Below are 11088 nucleotides of genomic sequence, written 5' to 3' on the forward strand. Positions count from 1 at the left end.
GATTCCTGTTGATAAAAAAAAAAAATCAGCTTCGCTCAGAAAAGCCTATCTAGTCACCGGAATCCCCCTTGTGGGCCAGTAGGTTGGTACTGTGTTCAGTCCAGCAGGACCCCCGGGCCCTGGGTGAGCACACAGGCTTGCTTTCTCCGCGGTACCCACGAGAGGGAGTGCTGGCACACACGCACTTAGAAAAGCATGGTCGGGAGACAGCTAGACGTCGGACCTACACCGCACACCGGCCTTCTGCCACTCCTGCCCTGGCCCACAGTGAACTGAGGGCTAAGTGTATCTGCAAGTAGACTACAGTTCTTTCTCCCTCCACCTCACTCTCCTCCCTCTATTTTCTGAACCCTGTGCTCGGAGTGCCATCCCTGCATAGGCCTTGGACGTGTGATTTGTGGCTTTATCTAGTGAGAACACATTAGGCTAGGCATAATCAGAGTCCCCCCCCCTTAAACTTTAACCGGTTTTACAGTAATAGTCTAAAATCTATGATTGGCCATATCTAAAAAATGATCTGAATTGATCAGTGAACTCAGGTTTCGAATCCCTCGTCAACAACTATTCATTTTGGACAATGGGACGGTGCAAATAGCCAGAGGCTATTTTGAGTTGCATCATAGTGCTTCAATAAATCTTCAAATTACGTGTGTTTCGATTTATTTTCTGTACTCTCATGTAAAGTAAAACATTCCCCAGTAGAAAAAGTGCCACGAGTTCTTGAAAGTCTGAGAACTTAAGTCCAACCTCTAATCCTAAATGTCCACCAAACGATCGGAACACTGGCGCTTTGTAGAGGATGCGCCTGTTGTTTCGATAGCTGCCACTAGAGGGAGCAGTTACAAAGGTCTCTCTGTGTTGGTACACTACAGGTTGACGCTGAAAAAAGACTTCTGTGCTCGTGCACGAAAACGGAAAGCCAACAATATCAACAAGAATGTAGTTGTACAATTGTACAATGTTAATTCAATTTTTCATAGAGTCGTCAACAGTACATTCCAGTATATAGGCATACTGTGAAGAAATGTATTTTAGGCCCTAATTGCCCCCCTAGCATCTAGGCCTACGCATTCTTCTCCTTTTTCTTGTAGCCAGACTGTCTTCCGGTTGACATCTAGTTGTAGATGTTTAATCTGGGTTTTTTTGTGCTTGTTGCCCCTTCAGTGAAGGTAAGCCTTGATACCATATCTTCAAGTTTAATATGGCGAAATGCAGTTTTCTCAAACATGGATTCTGTGTTAGGATGGGTTGCAAGTCACATGGGAAAAGAGGAACCAGTCTGTTTTTACAGTGAATGCCTACAGTTAACCTTGTAGCACAAGGCGGATAAAATTAGACGATATTGATAATACTCCAATCATGACTGTTTGTTATTTTAATATTCCTCTAGTTGTATCTCTACATCTCTCTTCTTCATCCCTTTTTGTATTTTAGCTTCTTATAGACATGACTAGGCTATTAGTTAACTGTAATACTCAATCAACACTTCAGTTGATTGACCACAGTGTAAAACCCATTTCCTCTTTACCGATTCGTTTCAGACTGAAAGTGTAAATTGGGAAGTTATTTGAGTGTATGCCTTAAGGGGCATTTCTGAATCTGGTTTCAGGTGGTAGAACTGTCACAGGATTGATAGAGCCTACCGTATTTACCATTAAAAGGAGCTCCTGCTGGATACCACCTCCCCAACACTCCACTCCAAATGAAACCAGGTAGCCCAAGAACAAAGGGAGAAAGTAGTGACGGAATATCCTTGAAGCTTACCACAGTGGTTGACAAAATGATCATAGACTAAATGGTCCCTCTGGGAGAGCAGACTTCTCCCAAGGCCAGCTGCCCCATCTCTAGTGTTAACAGAAGTGAAACATCATTTGTGGATCCAACTTGATTTGCTCCGAAAAGACACAAGTTGTCCCTCCATGCTGCACCCTTCCATAATGTTTCATGTAAATCTGCCTGGTAGTTCTTGCGCAATCTGGCTGACAAAAAGACTAGTGACCTTGGCCATTTTAATTATGTTTCTGTTACTGCTGGGCAACATAATTGACATAACATCACAGGCCTATAGCTTCCCAGAACAAGATGTTAATACATATTCAGGGACACCATTTCACCAACAACATACATGTCAAAGGCAACATTAAAGTACATCAACAAGGATTTTGACCAAATCACTACCAATGAAGGGGAGTGGCAATGTTACTGTCACACAGCCACCTTAGCCAAAGAAAGTCCTGGAATAACCAGTGCCTGTCCTGTGTTTGAGCAAGCACATAATATTTACTTTCTCCCCAAATGAAATGGACCATAGATGTCGAGGGGAAATGGTTTCCCTGTTTCTAAACAGGTTGATTTGTGCAAATAAATAGCCAACCTGCAAACGTGCTCATGTCTGTGACTGTGACAGACATGAGCACAGCACCAACCATGAGCACCAACATTATGAATACTTTTGTACGTAACCTCAAATAATATCCTACCCTTGGCACCTGCTTAGATGTAACATCATGATGATTGTAGAATAAAAAAGGGGTTGTGTCTATTTTAGTTCCTGGCACTTATGGGAGACTTCTGGTGCTAGTTGTCAGTTGTGCTCGTTAGTTGTTCTATATGCCTCATTGTAGATGGCAGTAAGAATTTGCATGTCCCTTTGTATCATTATGGGCTCTGGCCTGTTTTTGTATGTAGGGTATGTATTCTGAGAAGTATACTTTGCAGGGTTGGAAGCCTCTAAGTACATAGTGGAGAGTAGAGGGAAACAAGAATTGGACTCTGCCCGAAACATATAATTCTGGTGCTAAAATTTCAGATCTTCTCTGAAGGGAAATGCAAACTGAGTACTTTTCTTTGTGGCCAGATTTGATCCCAGACAACAACATGTGATTTCATGGTGCTGACTCGAGGAATATTTCCTAAATGTTTAAGAGATTTTATATTTCAAAATATTTAGAATATGCCCTTATATCACTTGCTGTTGTTAAACACGAAAGTAAACGCACAAAATTCAGTTTGTATGTTTTGCTGTGGCGGTGACAGAGCAGTACATTTTTGGTGATTTGTTTTAGTTATTTGTCACCACAATTATAGTACAGTTTACTTTGATCTCTTACAAGGAGGGGTTTGACTTAATCATAATTGTTGTGTCAGAAATCAACATGATGTATAACAATGTATTATTATTTTTTGATTGATCAATATTTGGACTTTAGTGAGCTTTGATAAACACATTTAAAAACACTGAGTGACAATAAATTTGTAACATGAAATCAAGAACTTTTCAAAGTCATATGGTTGACTTATGATGTGATTCCAAATGCTGAAACAGCCAAGGTAAGTCAAGTCAAGTGGGTTTTATTGTCATTTCAACCATATACACTGTATATAGTGATATAAAACAACGTTTCACCATGGATCAAGTGGTGTTACATTTAAAATATATAAAAATGACATTTGAGAGAGGCTACATTTAGTGCACACACATTATAGATATACATAAAGTGCAATTACTACTTAAAGTAAAGCATTTAAGACAGACAAGGGACAGGACAGAAAATAGACAACAAAAGACAGGGCATATGTAGACTTGTAACAACACTGATTGTTATAAGTTAAGTTCACAGTGAGATGGAGGATATATAGCTAAATATATAGAATTTAGCAGCAGAGGAAAAAGTGCAGGAGTGCATTCAGTTCAGTGTGAAACATTTGCATCATCTTGAATTTCCCCTTGGGGATCAATAAAGTATCTATCTATGTTCTGATGTTCAACAGTCTGACTGCTTGAGGAAAGAAGCTCTTCCCCATTCTGGAGGTGCGGGCAGTTATACTGCGGTACCTTCTACCTGATGGCATTAAGGAGAAGAGTGCATGGGACAGGTATGTTGTGTCCTTAACAATGCTTATGGCTTTGCGCAGACAGTGGGTGTTGTGGATGTCGGAGAGGGAGCCGAAGTGATCTTTTCAGCCGTCTTCACAATCCGCTGCAGGGCCTTTCGTTCTGCAGCAGTGCAGTTACCAAATCACGATGTCATGGCACTGCTGAGGATACTCTCAATAGCCAATAGCATACTCACTATTAAACATATCATCATACATCGTACATCATCATGTCAAATTACATTAACATAAACATCATACAAAATATCATGACCGTTTAACTGAATTGATTGTGTCCTCTCTGTTTCACTCTCCATGTCTCCACACTGCGCTCTGCAAGGTCAGAGTTTCTAGAGATGCACGACACGTAACCTTACAGCCAACTTTTTGGGAAATTAGCCTTATTCCCCATCTACCTTAGATTTAGATAACAGGATACATACCCTTCTCTTCTCTGTGTGTGCTATAACCCAGTCTGACGCCATTAGCCTAGCTGAGCATAATTAACTAGAAGTGGGTTACACTATAGCGAGCCTATAGAAAAGGGCTCAGCTTGTGTCAGACTAGGTTATTTCACATACAAAGAAGAGAAGGGTATGTATCCTTATCTAAATTTGTCGTAGACAACAACAAAGCTTAAGTCCCAAAAAGTTGGCGTGTTCCTTTTATAGTTTGCCTCTAAGAAGATAAGGGCAGACATACTGTAGGCCTTTTTCTTTCACATTGGCAATATGATTCATTATTTGTACTTCGCTTTTGTAAACAAACACTTCTTACTTCTTAACAGCGTTTGTATGTGATATTTCCACTTGCTCCTGATGGCTGACAATTTTTAGATAGATAGATAGATATATACTTTATTGATCCCCAAGATCAATAAATCACACAACATGCACTTACAGCAGAAATGGTAAACATAAGTATAAGTATAAACATATAACTAAACTCCACTGTACAATAAAGACAGTAGAAGAGAAGAAAGATAAGAAAACTAACAAAACTAAATACTAAATACACTAAATTAAATTAAGAAAGTCCAATGTGCTTGAGGGTGATCAAGCATAAGGCTTTGTAGTGACAGGGCGGGACTGGTAAGGTGCTAAAGGGAGTGAGAGTGTCATGGTGAAGGTGCAAAAGTAGTCCAACCATAGTCCTTTAGTTATGTGTGCATGGCAAGGTGCTCAAGAGAGTGAGTGTCATGGTGAAGGTGCAAAAAGTAGTCCAACATTAGTCCAACAGTGCAACAGTGCAAGAGCAAGGTCTAGAGACCAGCATAAATAATATGGACAAATAGGAGAGTAAAGTATAATGTAGACAAGGTAAAATAAAAAACTATTTCAGTGCAAGAACAGGTTGAGGTAATATGGTTATAGGCATTCATTCATTCAGTATTGTAGCAGAAGCCCGACCGCAGCCATTGATCATGTGTGCTAATATAGCATGAAAAACCATTTGAGCATTTACTAAAAACATTTTAGTAAATGCTCATTAACTTATTACCTCACCACACACACACCTACACACCTACACACACACACACACACGCTCACGCTCACACCAGTCCTGCTGCTAACTCTGGGGATGAACCTAATGAACTTCCCTTAGCACTAAAAATTTTGTTCATGACCACTGCAACCATCTCTGTCATTACTCTGCAATTGAATGTAGTCTGGTCAGTATGTAACGTAACGTTTCACTGTCCATTTTGTATCCTCAGGGTATTCTGGCGAGTTGGTGGCGTGCGGCGTGTCGTTGAGAGGAAATGGGAGCCGGAAGGGAAGAGCACCGACAGGAAGGAAGAAAGAGAAAGGGAGTGACTCGGCAGTGTGTGTCTTCGGAGCGCTTATTCGTCCCGCTGTGAGTTGTTACCAGGCCCAACACGTGAGTGAGCGCAGCGTGGATGTGAGCAAGGCAAATATCTGCTGAGAGCCCTTTGATGCTCTTCCAGAAAGTTGAGATAGGGACCAATTGCTTGGCTCCAAATGTTCCGTTTATATACTCGGTTGTTATGGTTTCTGTGATGCCACTGACCTGATTAACCAGATCCCATCCTCGCCGATGTGTGTTTGGGCTGCAGAGTCATGTTGCCCTTTTCTGTCAGCCTTTGTAGGCGAAGAAGTCCTCAAAAACAACCTCTGATGAACATATCCCACTGTGATGAATACTTTGATTAAGCCATGGCGGCTGTTAATGTTTCTCTTGTTGTTTGCTTTTGTTTTTCAGTTGTCCGGGGCTCTTGTCAGCACTGGAATGACTTCAGAAGCTATTGGAGAGCTCAGTCTACAAGGCAGATATTTTCTCTGGGGATGCTTTCTTGAATAAACGCATAACTCATCCTACATGACATGAGTTTATTTGCTGGAAGGTTCATTAAGCCACCAGCAGCTGTCTATATCGTATCCAGCTCAAACCTATAGATGTTCTTTAAGTTGTGTCTAAATGACGTTGTCGTCTAGTCGGCCCCACATGTGGCTCATGCTTAGTTATGAGTTATCTCAGTCAGTTTGGTTTCAAGTGACCTCAAAATGTTGCTTCAGTCAGTTCAGAATGAACATATTCATACCGCACAGGGCCTGTCATCAGAGAGTATATATTGCTGAGTTGTAATTATCCTTCTGGCTTTTGGTGCATGGCAGCGTCTAGATGAGATACTGTATGTCGAGATGTATTCTGTCCCATCTACATCATTTGCATCTGTATTTTTTCCCACTTTTTTATACACTAGAGGCTTAGAGGTTTGCTATGAAACCAGAGCTGTGTGTTTGATATTGGGGTCCTGGTGGGAGTATTGTGTTACTTCGTGGAACTTCCAAACTCGTGGACAGGGCCCAAGCTTGTAGGCAGCCTCGGCTCAGAGGAGGAGGACGTCTTCTGAGGACGAGGCTGCGGCAGCGCTCTTCCTCCCACTCCTCCTCTTCCTCCTCGCCTGCCTCTCCCAGCAGGCCTCTACTGTACGGCTCGGCCCGTCTCTGCCCCCCACCTGCCTCACAAAAGGCCCCTCTGTTCTGCCTGCCTCTCTCCCCACCGGCCAACCCCAACCCACCCACCCACACCACCACCAGCACCACCACCACAGCCCCCCCCCTTCCTCGTCACTCCAGTGGTACATTCCCCTTTCCCTCCTTGCTCTCTCCCCAGAGCACATTCCAGATTGACCGGTACCATTGTGGTGTTTCTCCCCTTCACCACCCCACCCACCCCACCCCACCGCACCCTCCTATCCAGGGGCATCTCTGGGAGAACCGGGAGCCACAAAGCTGCATTATTCCCGCGCGTTGGCTGGCTGGGATGGGCTGTGTGGACAGACACTTCAGGCTGAGGTGCTTAGCACAGCTCTGACAGGCATAAACCCTCGCTCGCTCACTCACTCACCCGCTCACTCTCCCCAGTGGAGCTGCGCTGTCTGAGGCCTTTAGCGGCCACTCTTTCCTGTTTTTAGTTACTTTAATTTCATGCAGTTTGGGGTGTAACAGGACACTGGGAGCTATCGTACCTTTGCCCCTTTAGATACAATGAGTTTTTTCCTTAAACATAGTCCATAAGGTGGCTCTAGTTGCAAGCATATTAACAGCTACTGTTTGTTGTCACTTCCATGAATAGCTCCACCACCAAAACAAAACCTAAACGGGCTGTGGTCAGATGCTCGTCTGAGACAGCTGTTCTTCAGTGACCATGAGTTGAGTCAGACATGCAGTGTGAAGAACTAAAACTGGGAGCAAGCCCAAATCCCTTGAGCAAAATGAAAATCATTTGTAAGTTGAGCGGAATCTTGTGTGACATGCTGAAATGTGTGCGTTGAAAGGTTTATACTTTTATTTGATGATAAGATCTTCTCACTGCTGCTACTGCTGCTGCTACATAACAGCAATGAAACTTCAGCAGCACTGTAGACAGCACAGCATTTTTACTCCAGATAACAGTTGAATAGCCCTGCGGTCTTGGCACTGAAGATCAATTGGTTGATTGTTGCAGATGTAGGGATATAACTGGTTGATTGTTGCAGATGTAGGGATATAACTGGTTGATTGTTGCAGATGTAGGGATATAACTGGTTGATTGTTGCAGATGTAGGGATATAACTGGTTGATTGTTGCAGATGTAGGGATATAACTGGTTGATTGTTGCAGATGTAGGGATATAACTGGTTGATTGTTGCAGATGTAGGGATATAACTGGTTGATTGTTGCAGATGTAGGGATATAACTGGTTGATTGTTGCAGATGTAGGGATATAACTGGTTGATTGTTGCAGATGTAGGGATATAACTGGTTGATTGTTGCAGATGTAGGGATATAACTGGTTGATTGTTGCAGATGTAGGGATATAACTGGTTGATTGTTGCAGATGTAGGGATATAACTGGTTGATTGTTGCAGATGTAGGGATATAACTGGTTGATTGTTGCAGATGTAGGGATATAACTGGTTGATTGTTGCAGATGTAGGGATATAACTGGTTGATTGTTGCAGATGTAGGGATATAACTGGTTGATTGTTGCAGATGTAGGGATATAACTGGTTGATTGTTGCAGATGTAGGGATATAACTGGTTGATTGTTGCAGATGTAGGGATATAACTGGTTGATTGTTGCAGATGTAGGGATATAACTGGTTGATTGTTGCAGATGTAGGGATATAACTGGTTGATTGTTGCAGATGTAGGGATATAACTGGTTGATTGTTGCAGATGTAGGGATATAACTGGTTGATTGTTGCAGATGTAGGGATATAACTGGTTGATTGTTGCAGATGTAGGGATATAACTGGTTGATTGTTGCAGATGTAGGGATATAACTGGTTGATTGTTGCAGATGTAGGGATATAACTGGTTGATTGTTGCAGATGTAGGGATATAACTGGTTGATTGTTGCAGATGTAGGGATATAACTGGTTGATTGTTGCAGATGTAGGGATATAACTGGTTGATTGTTGCAGATGTAGGGATATAACTGGTTGATTGTTGCAGATGTAGGGATATAACTGGTTGATTGTTGCAGATGTAGGGATATAACTGGTTGATTGTTGCAGATGTAGGGATATAACTGGTTGATTGTTGCAGATGTAGGGATATAACTGGTTGATTGTTGCAGATGTAGGGATATAACTGGTTGATTGTTGCAGATGTAGGGATATAACTGGTTGATTGTTGCAGATGTAGGGATATAACTGGTTGATTGTTGCAGATGTAGGGATATAACTGGTTGATTGTTGCAGATGTAGGGATATAACTGGTTGATTGTTGCAGATGTAGGGATATAACTGGTTGATTGTTGCAGATGTAGGGATATAACTGGTTGATTGTTGCAGATGTAGGGATATAACTGGTTGATTGTTGCAGATGTAGGGATATAACTGGTTGATTGTTGCAGATGTAGGGATATAACTGGTTGATTGTTGCAGATGTAGGGATATAACTGGTTGATTGTTGCAGATGTAGGGATATAACTGGTTGATTGTTGCAGATGTAGGGATATAACTGGTTGATTGTTGCAGATGTAGGGATATAACTGGTTGATTGTTGCAGATGTAGGGATATAACTGGTTGATTGTTGCAGATGTAGGGATATAACTGGTTGATTGTTGCAGATGTAGGGATATAACTGGTTGATTGTTGCAGATGTAGGGATATAACTGGTTGATTGTTGCAGATGTAGGGATATAACTGGTTGATTGTTGCAGATGTAGGGATATAACTGGTTGATTGTTGCAGATGTAGGGATATAACTGGTTGATTGTTGCAGATGTAGGGATATAACTGGTTGATTGTTGCAGATGTAGGGATATAACTGGTTGATTGTTGCAGATGTAGGGATATAACTGGTTGATTGTTGCAGATGTAGGGATATAACTGGTTGATTGTTGCAGATGTAGGGATATAACTGGTTGATTGTTGCAGATGTAGGGATATAACTGGTTGATTGTTGCAGATGTAGGGATATAACTGGTTGATTGTTGCAGATGTAGGGATATAACTGGTTGATTGTTGCAGATGTAGGGATATAACTAGGTTTATACTTTTATTTGATGATAAGATCTTCTCACTGCTGCTACTGCTGCTGCTACATAACAGCAATGAAACTTCAGCAGCACTGTAGACAGCACAGCATTTTACTCCAGATAACAGTTGAATAGCCCTGCGGTCTTGGCACTGAAGATCTTTCCTTCCTTCAGGGGCAGGAGTTTGTCATCGCCAGGAGATGAATGGATCCGACAGCGTTCCCGCCACAATAGCCCTGGTCAGTAGAGTGCCCTGGCGGATGGGGTGAGGGGTCGCGCGGGTCATTTTGGCATCGGTGTGACGCCGCAGCGGCATGCCCTTTCTCACTGAGCATGAATGGGGCCGGCGCTCCCAGGGTCCCCACCGCACCTCACCCCCCCCACCGGGTCGTGTCCGTCAGGGTCATGTGTACCCTGGTCGTCACGGTGCTCCACTGAGTCTCCACACAGCCAATCACATCCTACCTGCTGGCCTCTCTCAGCCATTTGTATTTGTTTTTTCAACTGTACCGAAGCACATGCTGTCTTACTGTCTTACATGCTGTAGCACGTGCTGTCTTTGTTTTATCAATTTGGGATAAGGCTAAGTGTTACCGAGGCTGACTATTAGAAATCATACCTTTATATTTCATGTCCACACATAACTAGTGAGTCTGCAGTGATATAATCAGCCCATTTCACAAGATGGGGCCGCTGTGTAAATCAACTTCCTGTGGAACAGCACAGTCCCATAGACAGCAAAAGAAAAGTCCGCAGGAAAGACAAAAGCAGGAAGACGTTTTACCCTGCCAATTAAGGCATCATTAACATCAACGAGGCCGGACACCTGGACACTGTGAAATAGGCTTATTGGCTGATTGTTGCAGCTGTACCGATATAATTGGTTGATTGTTGCAGATGTAGGGATATAACTGGTTGATTGTTGCAACTGTATGCTGTAAGAGCTTGTTAGAGATATGTGACTAAATTCTTGGTGATGTTCTTCAGTTCTTCAGTAAATTCTGAATAGCAGGGTACCGGCCTGGCCACTTGTGCTATAAACTCTTTATAGAGTGTGGGATCTTGTTGACATTTCCAAACCAAGAATTTAATTCCCCGTGGTCTTAATGCATAGCCTATGGCTGTGCAAATACAAGTGATTCATCTGGAACTTGTATAGTGTTTATGGGGATGCTGAAGAAGGCTTTGTTGGCTGTGAAACTCTTGGCCAGCTTGAC

General features: G+C 42.5%; 1 long non-coding RNA gene across 1 annotated transcript; it reads left to right on the top strand.

Moving 5' to 3' along the window:
• The first annotated feature begins 3782 nt into the window (after window positions 1-3782).
• On the top strand, window positions 3783-6178 carry LOC125285300. The gene is made up of 3 exons (XR_007192010.1): window positions 3783-3876; window positions 5594-5757; window positions 6100-6178. It is a non-coding gene; the product is annotated as an uncharacterized LOC125285300 (long non-coding RNA).
• The last annotated feature ends 4910 nt before the right edge of the window (window positions 6179-11088 follow it).

Source organism: Alosa alosa, chromosome 20 (genome assembly GCF_017589495.1).
Source record: "Alosa alosa isolate M-15738 ecotype Scorff River chromosome 20, AALO_Geno_1.1, whole genome shotgun sequence".
NCBI classification, from domain to species: Eukaryota; Metazoa; Chordata; class Actinopteri; order Clupeiformes; family Clupeidae; genus Alosa; species Alosa alosa.